Source organism: Patagioenas fasciata, unplaced genomic scaffold (assembly GCF_037038585.1).
Source record: "Patagioenas fasciata isolate bPatFas1 unplaced genomic scaffold, bPatFas1.hap1 Unplaced_3, whole genome shotgun sequence".
Classification (NCBI taxonomy): domain Eukaryota; kingdom Metazoa; phylum Chordata; class Aves; order Columbiformes; family Columbidae; genus Patagioenas; species Patagioenas fasciata.
In genome coordinates, this window is record NW_027288732.1 from 2,300,882 (window position 1) to 2,327,255 (window position 26,374).

Genomic DNA, 26,374 nt, shown 5'->3' on the forward strand with positions numbered 1-26,374 from the left:
AAAAGAACAAGCGGCAGACATACTTAGGCTGAGACATGGTGGTTTGGTGCAGAGACCATGCATATCATGGGAATATTTCAGCATTTCTGCTCTGGTTTTCAGTGTATTACACCAAAACACCCACCTGATGACATCATTTCAAGAGCAAAGCAGCAATTTGCAAAATTCAACTTCTTTGGGGAACTGAGCAATTGCTGAGCTGACAGCAAGTCCTGCTGGGTCCCTGTCACCTGCAGAGTGCCCGCATCCTCACCACGGTAGCGGGCATTGTGACAAAGGATCTATGTCAGCTGGGTGTGGCAGCCAAGCACCCGCTAAGGGAGGGGGAGCCTGTCAGCCCCGGGCCTGTCACTGCCTGCTGTCCCCCCTGTCACCAGCGAGGCCTCTGAAAAGTTTCCAAAACATGCCCAGACTTGGGTCCAAAGTGGCCAAAAGTCTCCAAGAGACAAGTCGGGAAGAAGGATATGGAAGAGAGGGAGAAAGCCAAGGGAGCAGGCCAAAGGGAGGCAAGAGGAAAAAGTAGTGCCGGGCTGCAGGACTGAAATGGAGGAATTGAAAGACGAAAGCCAGGAAGCAGGAGAGTTTGAGAAAAGGAGAGAGGAAAGAAGAGACATGCAGCCAGACGAGGGCTTAGTGAGAGAGGCTGGGACAGAGAACAGGATGAGAAGGAAATAAGGCAAGGCAAGGCAAGGCTAGGCCAAACGAGGTTTCCTTGATTTATATTTTCTACCACATTCATCTTGCGATGAGAGGAAAGCCATCAGACCATATGGATTAGGCCCAAACAAAAGCCCCGGCTACTTGAGACACTTAGACTAAGCCTAAACCAGGAAGATCTCTCCATAAAGATGGTTTTTATACTGTACTTCCACAATCAGCTGGCAGTACAAAAGAACAAGCGGCAGACATACTTAGGCTGAGACATGGTGGTTTGGTGCAGAGACCATGCATATCATGGGAATATTTCAGCATTTCTGCTCTGGTTTTCAGTGTATTACACCAAAACACCCACCTGATGACATCATTTCAAGAGCAAAAGCAGCAATTTGCAGAATTCAGCTTCTTTGGGGAACTGAGCAATTGCTGAGCTGACAGCAAGTCCTGCTGGGTCCCTGTCACCTGCAGAGTGCCCGCATCCTCACCACGGTAGCGGGCATTGTGACAAAGGTTCTACGTCAGCTGGGTGTGGCAGCCGAGCGCCCGCTAGGGGAGGGGGAGCCTGTCAGCCCCGGGCCTGTCACTGCCTGCTGTCCCCCGTGTCACCAGCGAGGCCTCTGAAAAGTTAACAAAACATCCCCAGACTTGGGTCCAAAGTGGCCAAAAGTCTCCAAGAGACAAGTCGGGAAGAAGGATATGGAAGAGAGGGAGAAAGCCAAGGGAGCAGGCCAAAGGGAGGCAAGAGAAAAAAGTAGTGCCGGGCTGCAGGACTGAAATGGAGGAATTGAAAGACGAAAGCCAGGAAGCAGGAGAGTTTGAGAAAAGGAGAGAGGAAAGAAGAGACATGCAGCCAGACGAGGGGTTAGTGAGAGAGGCTGGGACAGAGAACAGGATGAGAAGGAAATAAGGCAAGGCAAGGCTAGGCCAAAGGACGTTTCTTTGATTTATATTTTCTACCACATTCATCTTGAGATGAGAGGAAAGCCATCAGACCATATGGATTAGGCCCAAACAAAAGCCCCGGCTACTTGAGACACTTAGACTAAGCCTAAACCAGAAAGATCTCTCCATAAAGATGGTTTTTATACTGTACTTCCACAATCAGCTGGCAGTACAAAAGAACAAGCGGCAGACATACTTAGGCTGAGACATGGTGGTTTGGTGCAGAGACCATGCATATCATGGGAATATTTCAGCATTTCTGCTCTGGTTTTCAGTGTATTACACCAAAACACCCACCTGATGACATCATTTCAAGAGCAAAGCAGCAATTTGCAAAATTCAACTTCTTTGGGGAACTGAGCAATTGCTGAGCTGACAGCAAGTCCTGCTGGGTCCCTGTCACCTGCAGAGTGCCCGCATCCTCACCATGGTAGCGGGCATTGTGACAAAGGATCTATGTCAGCTGGGTGTGGCAGCCAACACCCGCTAGGGGAGGGGGAGCCTGTCAGCCCCGGGCCTGTCACTGCCTGCTGTCCCCCCTGTCACCAGCGAGGCCTCTGAAAAGTTTCCAAAACATGCCCAGACTTGGGTCCAAAGTGGCCAAAAGTCTCCAAGAGACAAGTCGGGAAGAAGGATATGGAAGAGAGGGAGAAAGCCAAGGGAGCAGGCCAAAGGGAGGCAAGAGGAAAAAGTAGTGCCGGGCTGCAGGACTGAAATGGAGGAATTGAAAGACGAAAGCCAGGAAGCAGGAGAGTTTGAGAAAAGGAGAGAGGAAAGAAGAGACATGCAGCCAGACGAGGGCTTAGTGAGAGAGGCTGGGACAGAGAACAGGATGAGAAGGAAATAAGGCAAGGCAAGGCAAGGCTAGGCCAAACGAGGTTTCCTTGATTTATATTTTCTACCACATTCATCTTGCGATGAGAGGAAAGCCATCAGACCATATGGATTAGGCCCAAACAAAAGCCCCGGCTACTTGAGACACTTAGACTAAGCCTAAACCAGGAAGATCTCTCCATAAAGATGGTTTTTATACTGTACTTCCACAATCAGCTGGCAGTACAAAAGAACAAGCGGCAGACATACTTAGGCTGAGACATGGTGGTTTGGTGCAGAGACCATGCATATCATGGGAATATTTCAGCATTTCTGCTCTGGTTTTCAGTGTATGACACCAAAACACCCACCTGATGACATCATTTCAAGAGCAAAAGCAGCAATTTGCAGAATTCAGCTTCTTTGGGGAACTGAGCAATTGCTGAGCTGACAGCAAGTCCTGCTGGGTCCCTGTCACCTGCAGAGTGCCCGCATCCTCACCACGGTAGCGGGCATTGTGACAAAGGTTCTATGTCAGCTGGGTGTGGCAGCCGAGCGCCCGCTAGGGGAGGGGGAGCCTGTCAGCCCCGGGCCTGTCACTGCCTGCTGTCCCCCGTGTCACCAGCGAGGCCTCTGAAAAGTTAACAAAACATCCCCAGACTTGGGTCCAAAGTGGCCAAAAGTCTCCAAGAGTCAAGTCGGGAAGAAGGATATGGAAGAGAGGGAGAAAGCCAAGGGAGCAGGGCAAAGGGAGGCAAGAGGAAAAAGTAGTGCCGGGCTGCAGGACTGAAATGGAGGAATTGAAAGACGAAAGCCAGGAAGCAGGAGAGTTTGAGAAAAGGAGAGAGGAAAGAAGAGACATGCAGCCAGACGAGGGCTTAGTGAGAGAGGCTGGGACAGAGAACAGGATGAGAAGGAAATAAGGCAAGGCAAGGCTAGGCCAAAGGACGTTTCTTTGATTTATATTTTCTACCACATTCATCTTGCGATGAGAGGAAAGCCATCAGACCATATGGATTAGGCCCAAACAAAAGCCCCGGCTACTTGAGACACTTAGACTAAGCCTAAACCAGGAAGATCTCTCCATAAAGATGGTTTTTATACTGTACTTCCACAATCAGCTGGCAGTACAAAAGAACAAGCGGCAGACATACTTAGGCTGAGACATGGTGGTTTGGTGCAGAGACCATGCATATCATGGGAATATTTCAGCATTTCTGCTCTGGTTTTAAGTGTATTACACCAAAACACCCACCTGATGACATCATTTCAAGAGCAAAAGCAGCAATTTGCAGAATTCAGCTTCTTTGGGGAACTGAGCAATTGCTGAGCTGACAGCAAGTCCTGCTGGGTCCCTGTCACCTGCAGAGTGCCCGCATCCTCACCACGGTAGCGGGCATTGTGACAAAGGTTCTACGTCAGCTGGGTGTGGCAGCCGAGCGCCCGCTAGGGGAGGGGGAGCCGGTCAGCCCCGGGCCTGTCACTGCCTGCTGTCCCCCGTGTCACCAGCGAGGCCTCTGAAAAGTTTCCAAAACATGCCCAGACTTGGCTCCAAAGTGGCCAAAAGTCTCCAAGAGACAAGTCGGGAAGAAGGATATGGAAGAGAGGGAGAAAGCCAAGGGAGCAGGCCAAAGGGAGGCAAGAGAAAAAAGTAGTGCCGGGCTGCAGGACTGAAATGGAGGAATTGAAAGACGAAAGCCAGGAAGCAGGAGAGTTTGAGAAAAGGAGAGAGGAAAGAAGAGACATGCAGCCAGACGAGGGCTTAGTGAGAGAGGCTGGGACAGAGAACAGGATGAGAAGGAAATAAGGCAAGGCAAGGCTAGGCCAAAGGACGTTTCTTTGATTTATATTTTCTACCACATTCATCTTGAGATGAGAGGAAAGCCATCAGACCATATGGATTAGGCCCAAACAAAAGCCCCGGCTACTTGAGACACTTAGACTAAGCCTAAACCAGAAAGATCTCTCCATAGAGATGGTTTTTATACTGTACTTCCACAATCAGCTGGCAGTACAAAAGAACAAGCGGCAGACATACTTAGGCTGAGACATGGTGGTTTGGTGCAGAGACCATGCATATCATGGGAATATTTCAGCATTTCTGCTCTGGTTTTCAGTGTATTACACCAAAACACCCACCTGATGACATCATTTCAAGAGCAAAGCAGCAATTTGCAGAATTCAGCTTCTTTGGGGAACTGAGCAATTGCTGAGCTGACAGCAAGTCCTGCTGGGTCCCTGTCACCTGCAGAGTGCCCGCATCCTCACCACGGTAGCGGGCATTGTGACAAAGGTTCTACGTCACCTGGGTGTGGCAGCCGAGCGCCCGCTAGGGGAGGGGGAGCCTGTCAGCCCCGGGCCTGTCACTGCCTGCTGTCCCCCGTGTCACCAGCGAGGCCTCTGAAAAGTTTCCGAAACACGCCCAGACTTGGGTCCAAAGTGGCCAAAAGTCTCCAAGAGACAAGTCGGGAAGAAGGATATGGAAGAGAGGGAGAAAGCCAAGGGAGCAGGCCCAAGGGAGGCAAGAGAAAAAAGTAGTGCCGGGCTGCAGGACTGAAATGGAGGAATTGAAAGACGAAAGCCAGGAAGCAGGAGAGTTTGAGAAAAGGAGAGAGGAAAGAAGAGACATGCAGCCAGACGAGGGCTTAGTGAGAGAGGCTGGGACAGAGAACAGGATGAGAAGGAAATAAGGCAAGGCAAGGCTAGGCCAAAGGACGTTTCTTTGATTTATATTTTCTACCACATTCATCTTGAGATGAGAGGAAAGCCATCAGACCATATGGATTAGGCCCAAACAAAAGCCCCGGCTACTTGAGACACTTAGACTAAGCCTAAACCAGAAAGATCTCTCCATAAAGATGGTTTTTATACTGTACTTCCACAATCTTCTGTCAGTACAAAAGAACAAGCGGCAGACATACTTAGGCTGAGACATGGTGGTTTGGTGCAGAGACCATGCATACCATGGGAATATTTCAGCATTTCTGCTCTGGTTTTCAGTGTATTACACCAAAACACCCACCTGATGACATCATTTCAAGAGCAAAGCAGCAATTTGCAAAATTCAACTTCTTTGGGGAACTGAGCAATTGCTGAGCTGACAGCAAGTCCTGCTGGGTCCCTGTCACCTGCAGAGTGCCCGCATCCTCACCACGGTAGCGGGCATTGTGACAAAGGTTCTACGTCAGCTGGGTGTGGCAGCCGAGCGCCCGCTAGGGGAGGGGGAGCCTGTCAGCCCCGGGCCTGTCACTGCCTGCTGTCCCCCGTGTCACCAGCGAGGCCTCTGAAAAGTTTCCAAAACATCCCCAGACTTGGCTCCAAAGTGGCCAAAAGTCTCCAAGAGACATGTCGGGAAGAAGGATATGGAAGAGAGGGAGAAAGCCAAGGGAGCAGGCCAAAGGGAGGCAAGAGGAAAAAGTAGTGCCGGGCTGCAGGACTGAAATGGAGGAATTGAAAGACGAAAGCCAGGAAGCAGGAGAGTTTGAGAAAAGGAGAGAGGAAAGAAGAGACATGCAGCCAGACGAGGGGTTAGTGAGAGAGGCTGGGACAGAGAACAGGATGAGAAGGAAATAAGGCAAGGCAAGGCAAGGCTAGGCCAAAGGATGTTTCTTTGATTTATATTTTCTACCACATTCATCTTGCGATGAGAGGAAAGCCATCAGACGTTATGGATTAGGCCCAAACAAAAGCCCCGGCTACTTGAGACACTTAGACTAAGCCTAAACCAGAAAGATCTCTCCATAAAGATGGTTTTTATACTGTACTTCCACAATCAGCTGGCAGTACAAAAGAACAAGCGGCAGACATACTTAGGCTGAGACATGGTGGTTTGGTGCAGAGACCATGCATATCATGGGAATATTTCAGCATTTCTGCTCTGGTTTTCAGTGTATTACACCAAAACACCCACCTGATGACATCATTTCAAGAGCAAAAGCAGCAATTTGCAGAATTCAGCTTCTTTGGGGAACTGAGCAATTGCTGAGCTGACAGCAAGTCCTGCTGGGTCCCTGTCACCTGCAGAGTGCCCGCATCCTCACCACGGTAGCGGGCATTGTGACAAAGGTTCTACGTCAGCTGGGTGTGGCAGCCGAGCGCCCGCTAGGGGAGGAGGAGCCTGTCAGCCCCGGGCCTGTCACTGCCTGCTGTCCCCCCTGTCACCAGCGAGGCCTCTGAAAAGTTTCCAAAACATCCCCAGACTTGGCTCCAAAGTGGCCAAAAGTCTCCAAGAGACATGTCGGGAAGAAGGATATGGAAGAGAGGGAGAAAGCCAAGGGAGCAGGCGAAAGGGAGGCAAGAGGAAAAAGTAGTGCCGGGCTGCAGGACTGAAATGGAGGAATTGAAAGACGAAAGCCAGGAAGCAGGAGAGTTTGAGAAAAGGAGAGAGGAAAGAAGAGACATGCAGCCAGACGAGGGCTTAGTGAGAGAGGCTGGGACAGAGAACAGGATGAGAAGGAAATAAGGCAAGGCAAGGCAAGGCTAGGCCAAAGGATGTTTCTTTGATTTATATTTTCTACCACATTCATCTTGCGATGAGAGGAAAGCCATCAGACGTTATGGATTAGGCCCAAACAAAAGCCCCGGCTACTTGAGACACTTAGACTAATCCTAAACCAGAAAGATCTCTCCATAAAGATGGTTTTTATACTGTACTTCCACAATCAGCTGGCAGTACAAAAGAACAAGCGGCAGACATACTTAGGCTGAGACATGGTGGTTTGGTGCAGAGACCATGCATATCATGGGAATATTTCAGCATTTCTGCTCTGGTTTTCAGTGTATTACACCAAAACACCCACCTGATGACATCATTTCAAGAGCAAAAGCAGCAATTTGCAGAATTCAGCTTCTTTGGGGAACTGAGCAATTGCTGAGCTGACAGCAAGTCCTGCTGGGTCCCTGTCACCTGCAGAGTGCCCGCATCCTCACCACGGTAGCGGGCATTGTGACAAAGGTTCTACTTCAGCTGGGTGTGGCAGCCGAGCGCCCGCTAGGGGAGGGGGAGCCTGTCAGCCGCGGGCCTGTCACTGCCTGCTGTCCCCCGTGTCACCAGCGAGGCCTCTGAAAAGTTTCCAAAACATGCCCAGACTTGGCTCCAAAGTGGCCAAAAGTCTCCAAGAGACAAGTCGGGAAGAAGGATATGGAAGAGAGGGAGAAAGCCAAGGGAGCAGGCCCAAGGGAGGCAAGAGGAAAAAGTAGTGCCGGGCTGCAGGACTGAAATGGAGGAATTGAAAGACGAAAGCCAGGAAGCAGGAGAGTTTGAGAAAAGGAGAGAGGAAAGAAGAGACATGCAGCCAGACGAGGGCTTAGTGAGAGAGGCTGGGACAGAGAACAGGATGAGAAGGAAATAAGGCAAGGCAAGGCTAGGCCAAAGGACGTTTCTTTGATTTATATTTTCTACCACATTCATCTTGAGATGAGAGGAAAGCCATCAGACCATATGGATTAGGCCCAAACAAAAGCCCCGGCTACTTGAGACACTTAGACTAAGCCTAAACCAGAAAGATCTCTCCATAAAGATGGTTTTTATACTGTACTTCCACAATCAGCTGGCAGTACAAAAGAACAAGCGGCAGACATACTTAGGCTGAGACATGGTGGTTTGGTGCAGAGACCATGCATATCATGGGAATATTTCAGCATTTCTGCTCTGGTTTTCAGTGTATTACACCAAAACACCCACCTGATGACATCATTTCAAGAGCAAAAGCAGCAATTTGCAGAATTCAGCTTCTTTGGGGAACTGAGCAATTGCTGAGCTGACAGCAAGTCCTGCTGGGTCCCTGTCACCTGCAGAGTGCCCGCATCCTCCCCACGGTAGCGGGCATTGTGACAAAGGTTCTACGTCAGCTGGGTGTGGCAGCCGAGCGCCCGCTAGGGGAGGGGGAGCCTGTCAGCCCCGGGCCTGTCACTGCCTGCTGTCCCCCCTGTCACCAGCGAGGCCTCTGAAAAGTTTCCAAAACATGCCCAGACTTGGCTCCAAAGTGGCCAAAAGTCTCCAAGAGACAAGTCGGGAAGAAGGATATGGAAGAGAGGGAGAAAGCCAAGGGAGCAGGCCAAAGGGAGGCAAGTGGAAAAAGTAGTGCGGGGCTGCAGGAAGGAAATGGAGGAATTGAAAGACGAAAGCCAGGAAGCAGGAGAGTTTGAGAAAAGGAGAGAGGAAAGAAGAGACATGCAGCCAGACGAGGGCTTAGTGAGAGAGGCTGGGACAGAGAACAGGATGAGAAGGAAATAAGGCAAGGCAAGGCTAGGCCAAAGGACGTTTCTTTGATTTATATTTTCTACCACATTCATCTTGAGATGAGAGGAAAGCCATCAGACCATATGGATTAGGCCCAAACAAAAGCCCCGGCTACTGGAGACACTTAGACTAAGCCTAAACCAGAAAGATCTCTCCATAAAGATGGTTTTTATACTGTACTTCCACAATCTTCTGTCAGTACAAAAGAACAAGCGGCAGACATACTTAGGCTGAGACATGGTGGTTTGGTGCAGAGACCATGCATATCATGGGAATATTTCAGCATTTCTGCTCTGGTTTTCAGTGTATTACACCAAAACACCCACCTGATGACATCATTTCAAGAGCAAAAGCAGCAATTTGCAGAATTCAGCTTCTTTGGGGAACTGAGCAATTGCTGAGCTGACAGCAAGTCCTGCTGGGTCCCTGTCACCTGCAGAGTGCCCGCATCCTCACCACAGTAGCGGGCATTGTGACAAAGGTTCTACGTCAGCTGGGTGTGGCAGCCGAGCGCCCGCTAGGGGAGGGGGAGCCTGTCAGCCCCGGGGTTGTCACTGCCTGCTGTCCCCCGTGTCACCAGCGAGGCCTCTGAAAAGTTTCCAAAACATCCCCAGACTTGGCTCCAAAGTGGCCAAAAGTCTCCAAGAGACATGTCGGGAAGAAGGATATGGAAGAGAGGGAGAAAGCCAAGGGAGCAGGCGAAAGGGAGGCAAGAGGAAAAAGTAGTGCCGGGCTGCAGGACTGAAATGGAGGAATTGAAAGACGAAAGCCAGGAAGCAGGAGAGTTTGAGAAAAGGAGAGAGGAAAGAAGAGACATGCAGCCAGACGAGGGCTTAGTGAGAGAGGCTGGGACAGAGAACAGGATGAGAAGGAAATAAGGCAAGGCAAGGCTAGGCCAAAGGACGTTTCTTTGATTTATATTTTCTACCACATTCATCTTGAGATGAGAGGAAAGCCATCAGACCATATGGATTAGGCCCAAACAAAAGCCCCGGCTACTGGAGACACTTAGACTAAGCCTAAACCAGAAAGATCTCTCCATAAAGATGGTTTTTATACTGTACTTCCACAATCTTCTGTCAGTACAAAAGAACAAGCGGCAGACATACTTAGGCTGAGACATGGTGGTTTGGTGCAGAGACCATGCATATCATGGGAATATTTCAGCATTTCTGCTCTGGTTTTCAGTGTATTACACCAAAACACCCACCTGATGACATCATTTCAAGAGCAAAAGCAGCAATTTGCAGAATTCAGCTTCTTTGGGGAACTGAGCAATTGCTGAGCTGACAGCAAGTCCTGCTGGGTCCCTGTCACCTGCAGAGTGCCCGCATCCTCACCACAGTAGCGGGCATTGTGACAAAGGTTCTACGTCAGCTGGGTGTGGCAGCCGAGCGCCCGCTAGGGGAGGGGGAGCCTGTCAGCCCCGGGGTTGTCACTGCCTGCTGTCCCCCGTGTCACCAGCGAGGCCTCTGAAAAGTTTCCAAAACATCCCCAGACTTGGCTCCAAAGTGGCCAAAAGTCTCCAAGAGACATGTCGGGAAGAAGGATATGGAAGAGAGGGAGAAAGCCAAGGGAGCAGGCGAAAGGGAGGCAAGAGGAAAAAGTAGTGCCGGGCTGCAGGACTGAAATGGAGGAATTGAAAGACGAAAGCCAGGAAGCAGGAGAGTTTGAGAAAAGGAGAGAGGAAAGAAGAGACATGCAGCCAGACGAGGGCTTAGTGAGAGAGGCTGGGACAGAGAACAGGATGAGAAGGAAATAAGGCAAGGCAAGGCAAGGCTAGGCCAAAGGATGTTTCTTTGATTTATATTTTCTACCACATTCATCTTGCGATGAGAGGAAAGCCATCAGACGTTATGGATTAGGCCCAAACAAAAGCCCCGGCTACTTGAGACACTTAGACTAAGCCTAAACCAGAAAGATCTCTCCATAAAGATGGTTTTTATACTGTACTTCCACAATCAGCTGGCAGTACAAAAGAACAAGCGGCAGACATACTTAGGCTGAGACATGGTGGTTTGGTGCAGAGACCATGCATATCATGGGAATATTTCAGCATTTCTGCTCTGGTTTTCAGTGTATTACACCAAAACACCCACCTGATGACATCATTTCAAGAGCAAAAGCAGCAATTTGCAGAATTCAGCTTCTTTGGGGAACTGAGCAATTGCTGAGCTGACAGCAAGTCCTGCTGGGTCCCTGTCACCTGCAGAGTGCCCGCATCCTCACCACGGTAGCGGGCATTGTGACAAAGGTTCTACGTCAGCTGGGTGTGGCAGCCGAGCGCCCGCTAGGGGAGGGGGAGCCTGTCAGCCCCGGGCCTGTCACTGCCTGCTGTCCCCCGTGTCACCAGCGAGGCCTCTGAAAAGTTTCCAAAACATCCCCAGACTTGGCTCCAAAGTGGCCAAAAGTCTCCAAGAGACATGTCGGGAAGAAGGATATGGAAGAGAGGGAGAAAGCCAAGGGAGCAGGCGAAAGGGAGGCAAGAGGAAAAAGTAGTGCCGGGCTGCAGGACTGAAATGGAGGAATTGAAAGACGAAAGCCAGGAAGCAGGAGAGTTTGAGAAAAGGAGAGAGGAAAGAAGAGACATGCAGCCAGACGAGGGCTTAGTGAGAGAGGCTGGGACAGAGAACAGGATGAGAAGGAAATAAGGCAAGGCAAGGCTAGGCCAAAGGACGTTTCTTTGATTTATATTTTCTACCACATTCATCTTGAGATGAGAGGAAAGCCATCAGACCTTATGGACTAGGCCCAAACAAAAGCCCCGGCTACTTGAGACACTTAGACTAAGCCTAAACCAGAAAGATCTCTCCATAAAGATGGTTTTTATACTGTACTTCCACAATCAGCTGGCAGTACAAAAGAACAAGCGGCAGACATACTTAGGCTGAGACATGGTGGTTTGGTGCAGAGACCATGCATATCATGGGAATATTTCAGCATTTCTGCTCTGGTTTTCAGTGTATTACACCAAAACACCCACCTGATGACATCATTTCAAGAGCAAAGCAGCAATTTGCAAAATTCAACTTCTTTGGGGAACTGAGCAATTGCTGAGCTGACAGCAAGTCCTGCTGGGTCCCTGTCACCTGCAGAGTGCCCGCATCCTCACCACGGTAGCGGGCATTGTGACAAAGGTTCTACGTCAGCTGGGTGTGGCAGCCGAGCGCCCGCTAGGGGAGGGGGAGCCTGTCAGCCCCGGGCCTGTCACTGCCTGCTGTCCCCCGTGTCACCAGCGAGGCCTCTGAAAAGTTTCCAAAACATCCCCAGACTTGGGTCCAAAGTGGCCAAAAGTCTCCAAGAGACAAGTCGGGAAGAAGGATATGGAAGAGAGGGAGAAAGCCAAGGGAGCAGGCCAAAGGGAGGCAAGAGAAAAAAGTAGTGCCGGGCTGCAGGACTGAAATGGAGGAATTGAAAGACGAAAGCCAGGAAGCAGGAGAGTTTGAGAAAAGGAGAGAGGAAAGAAGAGACATGCAGCCAGACGAGGGCTTAGTGAGAGAGGCTGGGACAGAGAACAGGATGAGAAGGAAATAAGGCAAGGCAAGGCTAGGCCAAAGGACGTTTCTTTGATTTATATTTTCTACCACATTCATCTTGAGATGAGAGGAAAGCCATCAGACCATATGGATTAGGCCCAAACAAAAGCCCCGGCTACTTGAGACACTTAGACTAAGCCTAAACCAGAAAGATCTCTCCATAAAGATGGTTTTTATACTGTACTTCCACAATCTTCTGTCAGTACAAAAGAACAAGCGGCAGACATACTTAGGCTGAGACATGGTGGTTTGGTGCAGAGACCATGCATATCATGGGAATATTTCAGCATTTCTGCTCTGGTTTTCAGTGTATTACACCAAAACACCCACCTGATGACATCATTTCAAGAGCAAAAGCAGCAATTTGCAGAATTCAGCTTCTTTGGGTAACTGAGCAATTCCTGAGCTGACAGCAAGTCCTGCTGGGTCCCTGTCACCTGCAGAGTGCCCGCATCCTCACCACGGTAGCGGGCATTGTGACAAAGGTTCTACGTCAGCTGGGTGTGGCAGCCGAGCGCCCGCTAGGGGAGGGGGAGCCTGTCAGCCCCGGGCCTGTCACTGCCTGCTGTCCCCCGTGTCACCAGCGAGGCCTCTGAAAAGTTTCCAAAACATCCCCAGACTTGGGTCCAAAGTGGCCAAAAGTCTCCAAGAGACAAGTCGGGAAGAAGGATATGGAAGAGAGGGAGAAAGCCAAGGGAGCAGGCCAAAGGGAGGCAAGAGAAAAAAGTAGTGCCGGGCTGCAGGACTGAAATGGAGGAATTGAAAGACGAAAGCCAGGAAGCAGGAGAGTTTGAGAAAAGGAGAGAGGAAAGAAGAGACATGCAGCCAGACGAGGGCTTAGTGAGAGAGGCTGGGACAGAGAACAGGATGAGAAGGAAATAAGGCAAGGCAAGGCTAGGCCAAAGGACGTTTCTTTGATTTATATTTTCTACCACATTCATCTTGAGATGAGAGGAAAGCCATCAGACCATATGGATTAGGCCCAAACAAAAGCCCCGGCTACTTGAGACACTTAGACTAAGCCTAAACCAGAAAGATCTCTCCATAAAGATGGTTTTTATACTGTACTTCCACAATCTTCTGTCAGTACAAAAGAACAAGCGGCAGACATACTTAGGCTGAGACATGGTGGTTTGGTGCAGAGACCATGCATATCATGGGAATATTTCAGCATTTCTGCTCTGGTTTTCAGTGTATTACACCAAAACACCCACCTGATGACATCATTTCAAGAGCAAAAGCAGCAATTTGCAGAATTCAGCTTCTTTGGGTAACTGAGCAATTGCTGAGCTGACAGCAAGTCCTGCTGGGTCCCTGTCACCTGCAGAGTGCCCGCATCCTCACCACGGTAGCGGGCATTGTGACAAAGGTTCTATGTCAGCTGGGTGTGGCAGCCGAGCGCCCGCTAGGGGAGGGGGAGCCTGTCAGCCCCGGGCCTGTCACTGCCTGCTGTCCCCCGTGTCACCAGCGAGGCCTCTGAAAAGTTTCCAAAACATGCCCAGACTTGGGTCCAAAGTGGCCAAAAGTCTCCAATAGACAAGTCGGGAAGAAGGATATGGAAGAGAGGGAGAAAGCCAAGGGAGCAGGCCAAAGGGAGGCAAGAGAAAAAAGTAGTGCCGGGCTGCAGGACTGAAATGGAGGAATTGAAAGACGAAAGCCAGGAAGCAGGAGAGTTTGAGAAAAGGAGAGAGGAAAGAAGAGACATGCAGCCAGACGAGGGCTTAGTGAGAGAGGCTGGGACAGAGAACAGGATGAGAAGGAAATAAGGCAAGGCAAGGCTAGGCCAAAGGACGTTTCTTTGATTTATATTTTCTACCACATTCATCTTGAGATGAGAGGAAAGCCATCAGACCATATGGATTAGGCACAAACAAAAGCCCCGGCTACTTGAGACACTTAGACTAAGCCTAAACCAGAAAGATCTCTCCATAAAGATGGTTTTTATACTGTACTTTCAAAATCAGCTGGCAGTACAAAAGAACAAGCGGCAGACATACTTAGGCTGAGACATGGTGGTTTGGTGCAGAGACCATGCATATCATGGGAATATTTCAGCATTTCTGCTCTGGTTTTCAGTGTATTACACCAAAACACCCACCTGATGACATCATTTCAAGAGCAAAAGCAGCAATTTGCAGAATTCAGCTTCTTTGGGGAACTGAGCAATTGCTGAGCTGACAGCAAGTCCTGCTGGGTCCCTGTCACCTGCAGAGTGCCCGCATCCTCACCACGGTCGCGGGCATTGTGACAAAGGATCTATGTCAGCTGGGTGTGGCAGCCGAGCACCCGCTAGGGGAGGGGGAGCCTGTCAGCCCCGGGCCTGTCACTGCCTGCTGTCCCCCCTGTCACCAGCGAGGCCTCTGAAAAGTTTCCAAAACATCCCCAGACTTGGGTCCAAAGTGGCTAAAAGTCTCCAAGAGACAAGTCGGGAAGAAGGATATGGAACAGAGGGAGAAAGCCAAGGGAGCAGGCCAAAGGGAGGCAAGAGGAAAAAGTAGAGCCGGGCTGCAGGACTGAAATGGAGGAATTGAAAGACGAAAGCCAGGAAGCAGGAGAGTTTGAGAAAAGGAGAGAGGAAAGAAGAGACATGCAGCCAGACGAGGGCTTAGTGAGAGAGGCTGGGACAGAGAACAGGATGAGAAGGAAATAAGGCAAGGCAAGGCTAGGCCAAAGGACGTTTCTTTGATTTATATTTTCTACCACATTCATCTTGAGATGAGAGGAAAGCCATCAGAACTTATGGACTAGGCCCAAACAAAAGCCCCGGCTACTTGAGACACTTAGACTAAGCCTAAACCAGAAAGATCTCTCCATAAAGATGGTTTTTATACTGTACTTCCACAATCAGCTGGCAGTACAAAAGAACAAGCGGCAGACATACTTAGGCTGAGACATGGTGGTTTGGTGCAGAGACCATGCATATCATGGGAATATTTCAGCATTTCTGCTCTGGTTTTCAGTGTATTACACCAAAACACCCACCTGATGACATCATTTCAAGAGCAAAGCAGCAATTTGCAAAATTCAACTTCTTTGGGGAACTGAGCAATTGCTGAGCTGACAGCAAGTCCTGCTGGGTCCCTGTCACCTGCAGAGTGCCCGCATCCTCACCACGGTAGCGGGCATTGTGACAAAGGTTCTACGTCAGCTGGGTGTGGCAGCCAAGCACCCGCTAGGGGAGGGGGAGCCTGTCAGCCCCGGGCCTGTCACTGCCTGCTGTCCCCCGTGTCACCAGCGAGGCCTCTGAAAAGTTTCCAAAACATGCCCAGACTTGGGTCTAAAGTGGCCAAAAGTCTCCAAGAGACAAGTCGGGAAGAAGGATATGGAAGAGAGGGAGAAAGCCAAGGGAGCAGGCCAAAGGGAGGCAAGAGGAAAAAGTAGTGCCGGGCTGCAGGACTGAAATGGAGGAATTGAAAGACCAAAGCCAGGAAGCAGGAGAGTTTGAGAAAAGGAGAGAGGAAAGAAGAGACATGCAGCCAGACGAGGGCTTAGTGAGAGAGGCTGGGACAGAGAACAGGATGAGAAGGAAATAAGGCAAGGCAAGGCAAGGCTAGGCCAAACGAGGTTTCCTTGATTTATATTTTCTACCACATTCATCTTGCGATGAGAGGAAAGCCATCAGACCATATGGATTAGGCCCAAACAAAAGCCCCGGCTACTTGAGACACTTAGACTAAGCCTAAACCAGAAAGATCTCTCCATAAAGATGGTTTTTATACTGTACTTCCACAATCAGCTGGCAGTACAAAAGAACAAGCGGCAGACATACTTAGGCTGAGACATGGTGGTTTGGTGCAGAGACCATGCATATCATGGGAATATTTCAGCATTTCTGCTCTGGTTTTCAGTGTATTACACCAAAACACCCACCTGATGACATCATTTCAAGAGCAAAAGCAGCAATTTGCAGAATTCAGCTTCTTTGGGGAACTGAGCAATTGCTGAGCTGACAGCAAGTCCTGCTGGGTCCCTGTCACCTGCAGAGTGCCCGCATCCTCACCACGGTAGCGGGCATTGTGACAAAGGTTCTACGTCAGCTGGGTGTGGCAGCCGAGCGCCCGCTAGGGGAGGGGGAGCCTGTCAGCCCCGGGCCTGTCACTGCCTGCTGTCCCCTGTGTCACCAGCGAGGCCTCTGAAAAGTTAACAAAACATCCCCAGACTTGGCTCCAAAGTGGCCAAAAGTCTCCAAGAGACATGTCGGGAAGAAGGATATGGAAGAGAGGGAGAAAGCCAAGGGAGCAGGCGAAAGGGAGGCAAGAGGAAAAAGTAGTGCCGGGCTGCAGGACTGAAATGGAGGAATTGAAAGACGAAAGCCAGGAAGCAGGAGAGTTTGAGAAAAGGAGAGAGGAAAGAAGAGACATGCAGCCAGACGAGGGCTTAGTGAGAGAGGCTGGGACAGAGAACAGGATGAGAAGGAAATAAGGCAAGGCAAGGCTAGGCCAAAGGACGTTTCTTTGATTTATATTTTCTACCACATTCATCTTGAGATGAGAGGAAAGCCATCAGACCTTATGGACTAGGCCCAAACAAAAGCCCCGGCTACTTGAGACACTTAGACTAAGCCTAAACCAGAAAGATCTCTCCATAAAGATGGTTTTTATACTGTACTTCCACAATCAGCTGGCAGTACAAAAGAACAAGCGGCAGACATACTTAGGCTGAGACATGGTGGTTTGGTGCAGAGACCATGCATATCATGGGAATATTTCAGCATTTCTGCTCTGGTTTTCAGTGTATTACACCAAAACACCCACCTGATGACATCATTTCAAGAGCAAAGCAGCAATTTGCAAAATTCAACTTCTTTGGGGAACTGAGCAATTGCTGAGCTGACAGCAAGTCCTGCTGGGTCCCTGTCACCTGCAGAGTGCCCGCATCCTCACCACGGTAGCGGGCATTGTGACAAAGGTTCTACGTCAGCTGGGTGTGGCAGCCGAGCGCCCGCTAGGGGAGGGGGAGCCTGTCAGCCCCGGGCCTGTCACTGCCTGCTGTCCCCCGTGTCACCAGCGAGGCCTCTGAAAAGTTTCCAAAACATCCCCAGACTTGGGTCCAAAGTGGCCAAAAGTCTCCAAGAGACAAGTCGGGAAGAAGGATATGGAAGAGAGGGAGAAAGCCAAGGGAGCAGGCCAAAGGGAGGCAAGAGAAAAAAGTAGTGCCGGGCTGCAGGACTGAAATGGAGGAATTGAAAGACGAAAGCCAGGAAGCAGGAGAGTTTGAGAAAAGGAGAGAGGAAAGAAGAGACATGCAGCCAGACGAGGGCTTAGTGAGAGAGGCTGGGACAGAGAACAGGATGAGAAGGAAATAAGGCAAGGCAAGGCTAGGCCAAAGGACGTTTCTTTGATTTATATTTTCTACCACATTCATCTTGAGATGAGAGGAAAGCCATCAGACCATATGGATTAGGCCCAAACAAAAGCCCCGGCTACTTGAGACACTTAGACTAAGCCTAAACCAGAAAGATCTCTCCATAAAGATGGTTTTTATACTGTACTTCCACAATCTTCTGTCAGTACAAAAGAACAAGCGGCAGACATACTTAGGCTGAGACATGGTGGTTTGGTGCAGAGACCATGCATATCATGGGAATATTTCAGCATTTCTGCTCTGGTTTTCAGTGTATTACACCAAAACACCCACCTGATGACATCATTTCAAGAGCAAAAGCAGCAATTTGCAGAATTCAGCTTCTTTGGGGAACTGAGCAATTGCTGAGCTGACAGCAAGTCCTGCTGGGTCCCTGTCACCTGCAGAGTGCCCGCATCCTCACCACGGTAGCGGGCATTGTGACAAAGGTTCTATGTCAGCTGGGTGTGGCAGCCGAGCGCCCGCTAGGGGAGGGGGAGCCTGTCAGCCCCGGGCCTGTCACTGCCTGCTGTCCCCCGTGTCACCAGCGAGGCCTCTGAAAAGTTTCCAAAACATGCCCAGACTTGGGTCCAAAGTGGCCAAAAGTCTCCAATAGACAAGTCGGGAAGAAGGATATGGAAGAGAGGGAGAAAGCCAAGGGAGCAGGCCAAAGGGAGGCAAGAGAAAAAAGTAGTGCCGGGCTGCAGGACTGAAATGGAGGAATTGAAAGACGAAAGCCAGGAAGCAGGAGAGTTTGAGAAAAGGAGAGAGGAAAGAAGAGACATGCAGCCAGACGAGGGCTTAGTGAGAGAGGCTGGGACAGAGAACAGGATGAGAAGGAAATAAGGCAAGGCAAGGCTAGGCCAAAGGACGTTTCTTTGATTTATATTTTCTACCACATTCATCTTGAGATGAGAGGAAAGCCATCAGACCATATGGATTAGGCACAAACAAAAGCCCCGGCTACTTGAGACACTTAGACTAAGCCTAAACCAGAAAGATCTCTCCATAAAGATGGTTTTTATACTGTACTTTCAAAATCAGCTGGCAGTACAAAAGAACAAGCGGCAGACATACTTAGGCTGAGACATGGTGGTTTGGTGCAGAGACCATGCATATCATGGGAATATTTCAGCATTTCTGCTCTGGTTTTCAGTGTATTACACCAAAACACCCACCTGATGACATCATTTCAAGAGCAAAAGCAGCAATTTGCAGAATTCAGCTTCTTTGGGGAACTGAGCAATTGCTGAGCTGACAGCAAGTCCTGCTGGGTCCCTGTCACCTGCAGAGTGCCCGCATCCTCACCACGGTCGCGGGCATTGTGACAAAGGATCTATGTCAGCTGGGTGTGGCAGCCGAGCACCCGCTAGGGGAGGGGGAGCCTGTCAGCCCCGGGCCTGTCACTGCCTGCTGTCCCCCCTGTCACCAGCGAGGCCTCTGAAAAGTTTCCAAAACATCCCCAGACTTGGGTCCAAAGTGGCTAAAAGTCTCCAAGAGACAAGTCGGGAAGAAGGATATGGAACAGAGGGAGAAAGCCAAGGGAGCAGGCCAAAGGGAGGCAAGAGGAAAAAGTAGAGCCGGGCTGCAGGACTGAAATGGAGGAATTGAAAGACGAAAGCCAGGAAGCAGGAGAGTTTGAGAAAAGGAGAGAGGAAAGAAGAGACATGCAGCCAGACGAGGGCTTAGTGAGAGAGGCTGGGACAGAGAACAGGATGAGAAGGAAATAAGGCAAGGCAAGGCTAGGCCAAAGGACGTTTCTTTGATTTATATTTTCTACCACATTCATCTTGAGATGAGAGGAAAGCCATCAGAACTTATGGACTAGGCCCAAACAAAAGCCCCGGCTACTTGAGACACTTAGACTAAGCCTAAACCAGAAAGATCTCTCCATAAAGATGGTTTTTATACTGTACTTCCACAATCAGCTGGCAGTACAAAAGAACAAGCGGCAGACATACTTAGGCTGAGACATGGTGGTTTGGTGCAGAGACCATGCATATCATGGGAATATTTCAGCATTTCTGCTCTGGTTTTCAGTGTATTACACCAAAACACCCACCTGATGACATCATTTCAAGAGCAAAGCAGCAATTTGCAAAATTCAACTTCTTTGGGGAACTGAGCAATTGCTGAGCTGACAGCAAGTCCTGCTGGGTCCCTGTCACCTGCAGAGTGCCCGCATCCTCACCACGGTAGCGGGCATTGTGACAAAGGTTCTACGTCAGCTGGGTGTGGCAGCCAAGCAACCGCTAGGGGAGGGGGAGCCTGTCAGCCCCGGGCCTGTCACTGCCTGCTGTCCCCCGTGTCACCAGCGAGGCCTCTGAAAAGTTTCCAAAACATGCCCAGACTTGGGTCCAAAGTGGCCAAAAGTCTCCAAGAGACAAGTCGGGAAGAAGGATATGGAAGAGAGGGAGAAAGCCAAGGGAGCAGGCCAAAGGGAGGCAAGAGGAAAAAGTAGTGCCGGGCTGCAGGACTGAAATGGAGGAATTGAAAGACCAAAGCCAGGAAGCAGGAGAGTTTGAGAAAAGGAGAGAGGAAAGAAGAGACATGCAGCCAGACGAGGGCTTAGTGAGAGAGGCTGGGACAGAGAACAGGATGAGAAGGAAATAAGGCAAGGCAAGGCAAGGCTAGGCCAAACGAGGTTTCCTTGATTTATATTTTCTACCACATTCATCTTGCGATGAGAGGAAAGCCATCAGACCATATGGATTAGGCCCAAACAAAAGCCCCGGCTACTTGAGACACTTAGACTAAGCCTAAACCAGGAAGATCTCTCCATAAAGATGGTTTTTATACTGTACTTCCACAATCAGCTGGCAGTACAAAAGAACAAGCGGCAGACATACTTAGGCTGAGACATGGTGGTTTGGTGCAGAGACCATGCATATCATGGGAATATTTCAGCATTTCTGCTCTGGTTTTCAGTGTATTACACCAAAACACCCACCTGATGACATCATTTCAAGAGCAAAAGCAGCAATTTGCAGAATTCAGCTTCTTTGGGGAACTGAGCAATTGCTGAGCTGACAGCAAGTCCTGCTGGGTCCCTGTCACCTGCAGAGTGCCCGCATCCTCACCACGGTAGCGGGCATTGTGACAAAGGTTCTATGTCAGCTGGGTGTGGCAGCCGAGCGCCCGCTAGGGGAGGGGGAGCCTGTCAGCCCCGGGCCTGTCACTGCCTGCTGTCCCCCCTGTCACCAGCGAGGCCTCTGAAAAGTTTCCAAAACATCCCCAGACTTGGGTCCAAAGTGGCTAAAAGTCTCCAAGAGACAAGTCGGGAAGAAGGATATGGAACAGAGGGAGAAAGCCAAGGGAGCAGGCCAAAGGGAGGCAAGAGGAAAAAGTAGAGCCGGGCTGCAGGACTGAAATGGAGGAATTGAAAGACGAAAGCCAGGAAGCAGGAGAGTTTGAGAAAAGGAGAGAGGAAAGAAGAGACATGCAGCCAGACGAGGGCTTAGTGAGAGAGGCTGGGACAGAGAACAGGATGAGAAGGAAATAAGGCAAGGCAAGGCTAGGCCAAAGGACGTTTCTTTGATTTATATTTTCTACCACATTCATCTTGAGATGAGAGGAAAGCCATCAGACCTTATGGACTAGGCCCAAACAAAAGCCCCGGCTACTTGAGACACTTAGACTAAGCCTAAACCAGAAAGATCTCTCCATAAAGATGGTTTTTATACTGTACTTCCACAATCAGCTGGCAGTACAAAAGAACAAGCGGCAGACATACTTAGGCTGAGACATGGTGGTTTGGTGCAGAGACCATGCATATCATGGGAATATTTCAGCATTTCTGCTCTGGTTTTCAGTGTATTACACCAAAACACCCACCTGATGACATCATTTCAAGAGCAAAGCAGCAATTTGCAAAATTCAACTTCTTTGGGGAACTGAGCAATTGCTGAGCTGACAGCAAGTCCTGCTGGGTCCCTGTCACCTGCAGAGTGCCCGCATCCTCACCACGGTAGCGGGCATTGTGACAAAGGTTCTACGTCAGCTGGGTGTGGCAGCCAAGCACCCGCTAGGGGAGGGGGAGCCTGTCAGCCCCGGGCCTGTCACTGCCTGCTGTCCCCCCTGTCACCAGCGAGGCCTCTGAAAAGTTTCCAAAACATGCCCAGACTTGGGTCCAAAGTGGCCAAAAGTCTCCAAGAGACAAGTCGGGAAGAAGGATATGGAAGAGAGGGAGAAAGCCAAGGGAGCAGGCGAAAGGGAGGCAAGAGGAAAAAGTAGTGCCGGGCTGCAGGACTGAAATGGAGGAATTGAAAGACGAAAGCCAGGAAGCAGGAGAGTTTGAGAAAAGGAGAGAGGAAAGAAGAGACATGCAGCCAGACGAGGGCTTAGTGAGAGAGGCTGGGACAGAGAACAGGATGAGAAGGAAATAAGGCAAGGCAAGGCAAGGCTAGGCCAAACGAGGTTTCCTTGATTTATATTTTCTACCACATTCATCTTGCGATGAGAGGAAAGCCATCAGACCATATGGATTAGGCCCAAACAAAAGCCCCGGCTACTTGAGACACTTAGACTAAGCCTAAACCAGGAAGATCTCTCCATAAAGATGGTTTTTATACTGTACTTCCACAATCAGCTGGCAGTACAAAAGAACAAGCGGCAGACATACTTAGGCTGAGACATGGTGGTTTGGTGCAGAGACCATGCATATCATGGGAATATTTCAGCATTTCTGCTCTGGTTTTCAGTGTATGACACCAAAACACCCACCTGATGACATCATTTCAAGAGCAAAAGCAGCAATTTGCAGAATTCAGCTTCTTTGGGGAACTGAGCAATTGCTGAGCTGACAGCAAGTCCTGCTGGGTCCCTGTCACCTGCAGAGTGCCCGCATCCTCACCACGGTAGCGGGCATTGTGACAAAGGTTCTATGTCAGCTGGGTGTGGCAGCCGAGCGCCCGCTAGGGGAGGGGGAGCCTGTCAGCCCCGGGCCTGTCACTGCCTGCTGTCCCCCCTGTCACCAGCGAGGCCTCTGAAAAGTTTCCAAAACATCCCCAGACTTGGGTCCAAAGTGGCTAAAAGTCTCCAAGAGACAAGTCGGGAAGAAGGATATGGAACAGAGGGAGAAAGCCAAGGGAGCAGGCCAAAGGGAGGCAAGAGGAAAAAGTAGAGCCGGGCTGCAGGACTGAAATGGAGGAATTGAAAGACGAAAGCCAGGAAGCAGGAGAGTTTGAGAAAAGGAGAGAGGAAAGAAGAGACATGCAGCCAGACGAGGGCTTAGTGAGAGAGGCTGGGACAGAGAACAGGATGAGAAGGAAATAAGGCAAGGCAAGGCTAGGCCAAAGGACGTTTCTTTGATTTATATTTTCTACCACATTCATCTTGAGATGAGAGGAAAGCCATCAGATCATATGGACTAGGCCCAAACAAAAGCCCCGGCTACTTGAGACACTTAGACTAAGCCTAAACCAGAAAGATCTCTCCATAAAGATGGTTTTTATACTGTACTTCCACAATCAGCTGGCAGTACAAAAGAACAAGCGGCAGACATACTTAGGCTGAGACATGGTGGTTTGGTGCAGAGACCATGCATATCATGGGAATATTTCAGCATTTCTGCTCTGGTTTTCAGTGTATTACACCAAAACACCCACCTGATGACATCATTTCAAGAGCAAAGCAGCAATTTGCAAAATTCAACTTCTTTGGGGAACTGAGCAATTGCTGAGCTGACAGCAAGTCCTGCTGGGTCCCTGTCACCTGCAGAGTGCCCGCATCCTCACCACGGTAGCGGGCATTGTGACAAAGGTTCTACGTCAGCTGGGTGTGGCAGCCAAGCACCCGCTAGGGGAGGGGGAGCCTGTCAGCCCCGGGCCTGTCACTGCCTGCTGTCCCCCCTGTCACCAGCGAGGCCTCTGAAAAGTTTCCAAAACATCCCCAGACTTGGGTCCAAAGTGGCCAAAAGTCTCCAAGAGACAAGTCGGGAAGAAGGATATGGAAGAGAGGGAGAAAGCCAAGGGAGCAGGCCAAAGGGAGGCAAGAGGAAAAAGTAGTGCCGGGCTGCAGGACTGAAATGGAGGAATTGAAAGACGAAAGCCAGGAAGCAGGAGAGTTTGAGAAAAGGAGAGAGGAAAGAAGAGACATGCAGCCAGACGAGGGCTTAGTGAGAGAGGCTGGGACAGAGAACAGGATGAGAAGGAAATAAGGCAAGGCAAGGCAAGGCTAGGCCAAACGAGGTTTCCTTGATTTATATTTTCTACCACATTCATCTTGCGATGAGAGGAAAGCCATCAGACCATATGGATTAGGCCCAAACAAAAGCCCCGGCTACTTGAGACACTTAGACTAAGCCTAAACCAGGAAGATCTCTCCATAAAGATGGTTTTTATACTGTACTTCCACAATCAGCTGGCAGTACAAAAGAACAAGCGGCAGACATACTTAGGCTGAGACATGGTGGTTTGGTGCAGAGACCATGCATATCATGGGAATATTTCAGCATTTCTGCTCTGGTTTTCAGTGTATTACACCAAAACACCCACCTGATGACATCATTTCAAGAGCAAAAGCAGCAATTTGCAGAATTCAGCTTCTTTGGGGAACTGAGCAATTGCTGAGCTGACAGCAAGTCCTGCTGGGTCCCTGTCACCTGCAGAGTGCCCGCATCCTCACCACGGTAGCGGGCATTGTGACAAAGGTTCTATGTCAGCTGGGTGTGGCAGCCGAGCGCCCGCTAGGGGAGGGGGAGCCTGTCAGCCCCGGGCCTGTCACTGCCTGCTGTCCCCCGTGTCACCAGCGAGGCCTCTGAAAAGTTAACAAAACATCCCCAGACTTGGGTCCAAAGTGGCCAAAAGTCTCCAAGAGACAAGTCGGGAAGAAGGATATGGAAGAGAGGGAGAAAGCCAAGGGAGCAGGCCAAAGGGAGGCAAGAGAAAAAAGTAGTGCCGGGCTGCAGGACTGAAATGGAGGAATTGAAAGACGAAAGCCAGGAAGCAGGAGAGTTTGAGAAAAGGAGAGAGGAAAGAAGAGACATGCAGCCAGACGAGGGCTTAGTGAGAGAGGCTGGGACAGAGAACAGGATGAGAAGGAAATAAGGCAAGGCAAGGCTAGGCCAAAGGACGTTTCTTTGATTTATATTTTCTACCACATTCATCTTGAGATGAGAGGAAAGCCATCAGACCATATGGATTAGGCCCAAACAAAAGCCCCGGCTACTTGAGACACTTAGACTAAGCCTAAACCAGAAAGATCTCTCCATAAAGATGGTTTTTATACTGTACTTCCACAATCAGCTGGCAGTACAAAAGAACAAGCGGCAGACATACTTAGGCTGAGACATGGTGGTTTGGTGCAGAGACCATGCATATCATGGGAATATTTCAGCATTTCTGCTCTGGTTTTCAGTGTATTACACCAAAACACCCACCTGATGACATCATTTCAAGAGCAAAAGCAGCAATTTGCAGAATTCAGCTTCTTTGGGGAACTGAGCAATTGCTGAGCTGACAGCAAGTCCTGCTGGGTCCCTGTCACCTGCAGAGTGCCCGCATCCTCACCACGGTAGCGGGCATTGTGACAAAGGTTCTACGTCAGCTGGGTGTGGCAGCCGAGCGCCCGCTAGGGGAGGGGGAGCCTGTCAGCCCCGGGCCTGTCACTGCCTGCTGTCCCCCCTGTCACCAGCGAGGCCTCTAAAAAGTTTCCAAAACATGCCCAGACTTGGGTCCAAAGTGGCCAAAAGTCTCCAAGAGACAAGTCGGGAAGAAGGATATGGAAGAGAGGGAGAAAGCCAAGGGAGCAGGCCAAAGGGAGGCAAGAGGAAAAAGTAGTGCCGGGCTGCAGGACTGAAATGGAGGAATTGAAAGACGAAAGCCAGGAAGCAGGAGAGTTTGAGAAAAGGAGAGAGGAAAGAAGAGACATGCAGCCAGACGAGGGCTTAGTGAGAGGCTGGGACAGAGAACAGGATGAGAAGGAAATAAGGCAAGGCAAGGCAAGGCTAGGCCAAACGAGGTTTCCTTGATTTATATTTTCTACCACATTCATCTTGCGATGAGAGGAAAGCCATCAGACGTTATGGATTAGGCCCAAACAAAAGCCCCGGCTACTTGAGACACTTAGACTAAGCCTAAACCAGAAAGATCTCTCCATAAAGATGGTTTTTATACTGTACTTCCACAATCAGCTGGCAGTACAAAAGAACAAGCGGCAGACATACTTAGGCTGAGACATGGTGGTTTGGTGCAGAGACCATGCATATCATGGGAATATTTCAGCATTTCTGCTCTGGTTTTCAGTGTATTACACCAAAACACCCACCTGATGACATCATTTCAAGAGCAAAAGCAGCAATTTGCAGAATTCAGCTTCTTTGGGGAACTGAGCAATTGCTGAGCTGACAGCAAGTCCTGCTGGGTCCCTGTCACCTGCAGAGTGCCCGCATCCTCACCACGGTAGCGGGCATTGTGACAAAGGTTCTATGTCAGCTGGGTATGGCAGCCGAACGCCCGCTAGGGGAGGGGGAGCCTGTCAGCCCCAGGCCTGTCACTGTCTGCTGTCCCCCCTGTCACCAGCGAGGCCTCTGAAAAGTTTCCAAAACATCCCCAGACTTGGGTCCAAAGTGGCCAAACGTCTCCAAGAGACAAGTCGGGAAGAAGGATATGGAAGAGAGGGAGAAAGCCAAGGGAGCAGGCCAAAGGGAGGCAAGAGGAAAAAGTAGTGCCGGGCTGCAGGACTGAAATGGAGGAATTGAAAGACCAAAGCCAGGAAGCAGGAGAGTTTGAGAAAAGGAGAGAGGAAAGAAGAGACATGCAGCCAGACGAGGGCTTAGTGAGAGAGGCTGGGACAGAGAACAGGATGAGAAGGAAATAAGGCAAGGCAAGGCAAGGCTAGGCCA